This window comes from Mustelus asterias, chromosome 8 (genome assembly GCF_964213995.1).
Source record: "Mustelus asterias chromosome 8, sMusAst1.hap1.1, whole genome shotgun sequence".
NCBI classification, from domain to species: Eukaryota; Metazoa; Chordata; class Chondrichthyes; order Carcharhiniformes; family Triakidae; genus Mustelus; species Mustelus asterias.
Window position 1 is genome coordinate 92,053,152 of NC_135808.1, and position 7,558 is coordinate 92,060,709.

The 7,558-nt window shown below is 52.1% G+C and overlaps 1 non-coding gene across 1 annotated transcript; it reads right to left on the reverse strand.

Moving 5' to 3' along the window:
* Positions 1–7,105: 7,105 nt before the first annotated feature.
* On the reverse strand, positions 7,106–7,294 carry LOC144498055 (U2 spliceosomal RNA). Its single transcript, XR_013498624.1, has one exon. It is a non-coding gene; the product is annotated as a U2 spliceosomal RNA (small nuclear RNA).
* Between the last annotated feature and the right edge of the window lie 264 nt (positions 7,295–7,558).

Below are 7,558 nucleotides of genomic sequence, written 5' to 3' on the forward strand. Positions count from 1 at the left end.
ATAGAACGATGGTTAGGCCACATTTGGAATACTGCGTCCAGTTCTGGTCGCCACACTACCAGAAGGACGTGGAAGCTTTAGAGAGTGTACAGAGAAGGTTTACCAGGATGTTGCCTGGTATGGAGGATCTTAGCTATGAGGAGAGATTGGGTAAACTGGGGATGCTCTCCCTGGAAAGACGGAGGATGAGGCGCGACCTAATAGAGGTGTATAAAATTATGAAGGGCATAGGTAGGGTGAACAGTGGGAAGCTTTTTCCCAGGTCGGAGGTGACGAACACAAGGGGTCACAGGTTCAAGGTGAGGGGGGCAAGATTCAACACAGATGTCAGGGGGACGTATTTTACACACAGGGTGGTGGAGGCCTGGAATGCACTGCCAAGCAAGGTGATTGAGGCGGACACGCTGGGATCGTTTAAGACTTACCTGGATAGTCACATGAGCAGCCTGGGAATGGAGGGATACAAACGATTGGTCTAGTTGGACCAAGGAGCGGCACAGGCTTGGAGGGCCGAAGGGCCTGTTTCCTGTGCTGTACTGTTCTTTGTTCTTTTGTTCTTTGTACTCTTGGTGTGGAATAGAGCTTATAAATAAAGGGAGTCTGCTGAAGGGACACTGCCCTCTGAGGAGTTATTTCAGTTGGATTTTTACAGTCCCCAATGTATTTGAGGTGGGAGGAACCCATTAAAACAAAGCAAGTGGCCTGGCCTGGCCTTTGTGCTGCCTTCTTGCCCACCCCTGACCTGCCTCCCATATTACAATGAGTGAGGAAGATATCAGGCAGCCTGCTGGCATTAAGGCCCTTAAGTGACCAATTTTACATGTGGCAGGGGAAGGCTGAGGTAAGATAGACAGTTTGGCAGCTTTCTGTGCAGGCTACTGTCAGGCAGGAAGGGTGTTACCTACTTTATGGTCTCCCCTACGCACATCAGAGGCAACGACCGGCACCCTCCGACCACACCCTACGAGATTAGACTCTCCCTTTAATCCTCTGCCATAGACTCTGAGACCTGACCCCCACATTCATTACCACATCACTAGGGCCTCCCAGTCAGGCTTGTCCAAAATACCGAACCTACCTCTGAATCTGCACTCCATTGATTCTTTTTTCTCAGGTTATGGCTGTAGTCCCAGCAGTGGCAACCACTCGACCCTCTGCTGCTGGCACTACAGCCAGGAGGAGTTCCCCATGAAGGGAGACAGATTTCCACCTTTAAATCAATTAGGGCTGGTCCTAATTACGGGATAGGACCATGCAAAGGTCCGTTGACCTTTAGCAGGATTTTCCAGTCTTGGGGTGAGGGCAGCCAGAAAATCCTGCCCATAAAGTCATACTGTGCAGAAACGGCCCTGACCATGCCATCTCTCTTTACAGCATGGAACCGCACCCCCTCCCAGAAAACCGATTCGAGGCTCATTCGCCCCCTCCCCTGGTATTATTGCTCCAGGGCAAACAGCTTCAGAGTCAGCGAGCTCAACACCATCATTTCCATTTATGTCGAGCCCATCTCCACACATAATCCAGCTGAAAAATAAACTTACTGACATAAAAGTTGAGTGGATTTAGGAGATATGTATCTATAATGTTTCACTCTGTGAATAAATCTATTCCATGCAAAGAATGGCTTTGGGTTCTTCCTTCGCCAACTGGCTATATCCAGTGACTATATCCAAGTGGAGAGGATCTCCAAGAAGATCGCGCATATCGACACAGACATCAAGTTTCTACACGGCATCTCCACATCATATCACCAGTACAACCAGAGGTGAAAGCAAGTCGATATGGTATCGTGTGCCGTATCAGTAAGGAAGTGGCCAAGGAGATGGAAAGGAAATGCAGAGATGCGAGGAGCGAGAATGACGAGCGGCGATTGGAGAGAGGTGATCTTCCTGTTGTCGCCATCCGGCCTCACTGACACATCCCTCCCTTCCTGCAGCCTCGTCTGTCTGCCAATTGCCTGGCGACGCCTTCTAGTTTTTTTAATATACTTTTCCAATTCAATCAAATCAAGTCCAATTCAGAGTCTCAACAAGTCGAGACATTGGTAGCACAGTGGTTAGCACTGCTGCTTCACAGCTCCAGGGACCTGGGTTCGATTCCCGGCTTGGGTCACTGTCTGTGTGGAGTTTGCACATTCTCCTCGTGTCTGCATGGGTTTCCTCCGGGTGCTCCGGTTTCCTCCCACAGTCCAAAGATGTGCGGGTTAGGTTGATTGGCCATGCTAAAATTGCCCCATAGTGTCCTGGAATGTGTAGATTAGAGGGATTAGTGGGTAAAATATGTAGGGCTATGGGGGTAGGGCCTGGGTGGGATTGTGGTCGGTGCAGACTCGATGGGCCGAATGGCCTCTTTCTGTACTGTAGGGTAATGCACGATTAATTCACTCGAGATGCTCGATCGTACTCGGGAAATAAAGGCTTTTATTAGCAACAAGAATAGAGCGTACTGCTTAACAATACAATCCTAGACTAAAGGGTCACTAGGAAGTGCAGTGACCTTTATACCCCTATAGGAAGGCGGAGCCAACCGGAGTGTACCACAGAACAATACCAACAGGTAGAACACTCCAACCCTAACCCCAACAGCAAGCAGAGTAACATATGTACAAGTACCCACAGTGATAACCATCTATGGTTCAGTACCCATAGTGGTAACCATCTATGGTTCACTACATTCACCCCTCCTTTAAAAACAAAGGCCGGTGGGGCAAAAAAAACCCACTATGAACTGTCCATATATTCACGAGTTCAGTCGTATCGGAGGTCCGCACCGTCTCTACGACCTCCGCAGCACTGGCGGTAGCGCCGGTTCTGGTGACCGTGGTGACCCTCTCTCCAAGGTGGTGTCCAGTGACTCCTCCAGTTTCTCACGGACGGGTGGACCTCGAGGTGGTGACAATCTCCTGGACTCAGGCAAGCTGTACACGGGAGTAAGAGGATTAAGTGGCGGTCCCGATACTGCCCGCGCCGTGTCAGGAGGGGAGAGAATGGGCAAAGGAACCCTAACTAGGGGTGCGGGAGCGACGGGGGTTTCCAGGTCCCCTGCAGACGCCAGGTCTCGGATAGGGACCGTGTCCTCTCGCCCGTCAGGATATGCTATATAGGCATATTGAGGGTTGGCGTGAAGGAGATGGACCTGTTCAACCAAAGGGTCGGACTTGCGGGTCCTAACATGCCGCCGCAGGAGGACAGGTCCTGAGTACATCAACCAAGACGGCAGTGAGGTCCCAGAGGAAGACTTCCTAGGGAAGGTAAACATCCGCTCATGTGGGGTAGCCGTACACAGGAGGGACCGGATTGAATGGAGCATTCAGAAAGTACCTCTTGCCAACGGGAGACTGGAAGACCCCTAGACCTTAACGCCAGTAAGACAGCCTTCCAGACTGTAGTGTTTTCTCTTTCGACCTGCCCGTTACCCCTGGGGTTGTAACTCGTAGTCCTACTTGAGGCAATCCCTTTAGAGAGCAGGTATTGCCTCAAGTCGTCGCTCATAAACGACGAACCCGTATCACTGTGGATATAACTGGGGTAACCGAACAGGGTAAAAAGATCCTGCAGGGCTTTGATGACCGTGGCAGCTGACATGTCAGAACAGGGAATGGCAAAAGGGAATCGGGAGTACTCGTCAACCACGTTGAGGAAGTACACATTCCGATCTGTCGAAGGAAGGGGGCCCTTGAAATCCATACTCAGTCGTTCAAAAGGGCGAGTGGCCTTAATGAGGTGTGTCCTGTCAGGTCGGTAGAAGTGCGGCTTGCATTCAGCACATACCTGACAGCTTCGAGTTATCGACCTGACATCCTCAATGGAGTAGGGCAGGTTCCGGGCCTTTACAAAATGGAAGAGCCGAGTGATCCCCGGATGGCAGAGATCATTGTGGAGAGCCTGTAGCCGGTCCTCCTGCACACTGGCACATGTTCCACGCGACAGGGCATCTGAGGGCTCATTGAGCTTCCCCGGACGATACATGATATCATAGTTGTAGGTGGAGAGTTCGATTCTCCACCTCAAGATTTTATCGTTCTTGATTTTTCCCCTCAACGTGTTATTGAACATGAACGCCACGGACCTCTGGTCCGTGAGCAGGGTAAACCGTTTTCCCGCCAAATAATGGCACCAATGCCGTACGGCCTCCACAATGGCCTGAGCCTCTTTTTGCACAGAGGAGTGCCGAATTTCAGGGCCTTGGAGGGTGCGAGAGAAAAAGGCGACGGGCCTGCCCGCCTGGTTAAGTGTGGCGGCCAGGGCGAAATCAGATGCATCACTCTCCACCTGGAAGGGGATGGACTCATCGACAGCGTGCATCGTGGCTTTCGCGATGTCAGCTTTTATCCCTTCAAAGGCTAACCGAGCCTCTGCTGCCAGGGGAAAAGAGGTAGATTTTATGAGCGGACGGGCTTTGTCCGCATAATTGGGAACCTACTGTGCGTAATACGAGAAGAAGCCTAAGCATCTCCTCAGTGCTTTGACGCTCGTGGGTAGGGGAAGTTCAAGGAGGGGACGCATACGGTCTGGATCGGGGCCGAGGACCCCGTTTTCCACCACGTATCCGAGGATTGCTAGGCGGCGCTTGCTGAACACACACTTCTCAATGTTATAGGTCAGATTCAGGCGAGACGCAGCGCGTAAAAACTTCAGGAGGTTGGCGTCGTGGTCCTGCTGGTCATGGCCACAGATAGTGACGTTGTCCAGGTACGGGAAGGTAGCCCGTAGCCCTTTTTGGTCCACCATTCGGTCCATCTCACGCTGGAAAACCGAGACCCCATTAGTGACGCCAAAAGGGACACTTAAGAAGTGGTAAAGACGGCCATCCGCCTCAAAGGCCGTGTATTTCCGGTCCTCTGGGCGAATGGGGAGCTGGTGGTAGGCTGACTTCAAGTCGATGGTGGAGAACACCCGGTACTGCGCAATCTGGTTGACCGTGTCAGTTATGCGCGAGAGAGGGTACGCGTCCAGCTGCGTGTACCTATTAATGGTCTGACTATAGTCGATGACCATCCGGGGCTTGTCTCCAGTCTTGACCACCACGACTTGTGCTCTCCATGGGCTAGTGCTAGGTTGGATGATCCCTTCCCTGAGGAGCCGCTGAACCTCCGATCGAATAAAGATCCGATCCTCAGCGCTGTAACGCCTGCTCTTAGTTGCGATGGGTTTGCAGCCTGGCACGAGATTTGCAAATTAAGAAGGTGGGGTAATTTTGAGGGTCGAGAGACTGCATGAGGAGCTTGCTGGGCAATTTGGAGGCTGCTGTTTTCCCACTGAAAGTGGAGGGAGTGGCCCATCGTACTGCAGGATCACACTCTTCAGGTGGACCATAAAGTTTAGCCCCAGGACTACCGGAGCGCAAAGGTGCGGGAACACGAGGAGCCCGAAGTTCTCATAAACTGTGCCCCGCACCGTTAGAGTTACCACGCAGCTCCCAAGAACGGTAACAGATCGGGACCTCGACGCCATAGAGATTGTCTGCCTGACAGTTTGCACGCGGAGAGCGCACCGTTTCACAGTATCGGAATGAATGAAACTCTCCGTGCTCCCGCTGTCAAACAGACAATGTGTCAGGCGTCCGTTTACCTCTATGTCCATCATGGACTTGTTGAGTCTGTGAGGCTTGGCCTGGTCCAGGATGATTGACGCCACTGTTGGATCCCGAGTGCAACTGCAGGCAGCTGAGGTGATCGATGATGAGGACCCCTGCTGGTCGTCTGTGGCCGGTGCCGACCAAAATGGCTGCGCCCACGGATCGCACGTGGCCGATGGCGTTGAAAGTGGCGGCATTCGCAGGTCGCACGTGTCTTGCGTCGTCGTCCTCAGGAATGGCGGCGTGTTCGAAGACATCAACAAAGCTGGAGACGAGGAGCCGGATCCTGGGGAGTCACACGCAGCACTGCTTGGCTTCGAAGGTGGTTTCGCTCGGCACACTTTAGCATAGTGCCCTTTCTTCCCACAAGCGGAGCAAAATACCATCCTGGCCGGACATCGCTGACGAGGGTGCTTCGCCAATCCACAGATATAGCACCGTGGGCCTCCTGGAGCTGCCGCCGCCGTCAGGTCCGAGGTTGAAAGCATGATCGCGCAGTTCCTCGGAGCCGCTGGGTAGAGTTGAGTCGGTGGCTGTGCTTGCCACGATGTTCCCACGTGGTCGGTGGGGTAAGTTTCAAGACTTCTGGAGGCCATTTCCATCGTATCAGCCAATTCCACCGTCTTAGCTAGGTCCAAATTACCTTGCTCTAGCAGCCGCAGGCGAATATAGGATGAGCCGATTCCCGCCACAAACGCATCTCGGATCAGATCATTAGTGTACTGGGTCGTCGACACTGGCTTGCAATTGCAGGCTCTGGCTAGCTGCTGAAGTTCGCGCAGGTACTGTCCCGTCGTTTCGCCGGGCTGCCGCCGTCGAGTGGCTAGTAGGTGACGAGCATGAATCTCATTTGGCGGTTTATGGTACAGCTTCTTGAGTAATTCGATGGCCTCTTTGTAGTCTTGGGAATCACGGATTGTTGCACACACCGTGTCGCTTACCCTTGCGTGGAGGACCCGCAATCTGTCGGCGTCGGTTTGGACTGCTGTTGAGGTGTCGATATAATCCTGAAAACACTTCAACCAATGGTCGAAAGTGTTCGACGCTCCAGCAGCATGCAGATCTAAGGTAAGTCGATCTGGTTTTAACATTTGCTCCATGGTGTTTTTTTTTTTAACCAAAAATTGTTGCTAATAAAATTGATGCACGATTAATTCACTCGAGATGCTCGATCGTACTCGGGAAATAAAGGCTTTTATTAGCAACAAGAATAGAGCATACTGCTTAACAATACAATCCTAGACTAAAGGGTCACTAGGAAGTGCAGTGACCTTTATACCCCTATAGGAAGGCGGGGCCAACCGGAGTGTACCACAGAACAATACCAACAGGTAGAACACCCCAACCCCAACAGCAAGCAGAGTAACATATGTACAAGTACCCATAGTGATAACCATCTATGGTTCAGTACCCATAGTGGTAACCATCTATGGTTCACCACATAGGGTTTCTATGATTTCTATGATTTCCGATCCAAGCTGACAAGACAGGGCCTCCACTCCTGTCTTGGGCCTGATCTACATGAGCCAAGCTGATTGGAGTAGGTGCAGACTCACCTCCTCCAAGGCTTGATCTCATTTGCATCTTAGCCAAAAGGCCGAGATGCCACTTTAAAAAATTTCTTCAAATGAAGCTTAAATGTAACCGAATGACCTCAACCAAGCGCAGCATCCTATCCATACTACACTTGATCTTAGCCAAAAGGCCGAGAAGCGATTAATAGAATCAACTTCTCACTGCCCGTGAGAGCGGCATGTGCCCCATGCCCCTGCTTCTGGCGGTTCAGTGGTGGCTCGTGTGCTGGCGTGCGGAGCACGTGCCTCATGTATTCATGGGGTCGCAATGTGGGGGCTTTGATAAAAGGCACCCAAAACTCCCATCAGTCTCTTGTGGTGGAGGGGGTGAATGAGCCTCGAATCGTTTTTCTGGCGGGGGTGAGGGGCGGTGGGGGGGGGGGGGGGGTGCGGTCCCATGCTGTAAA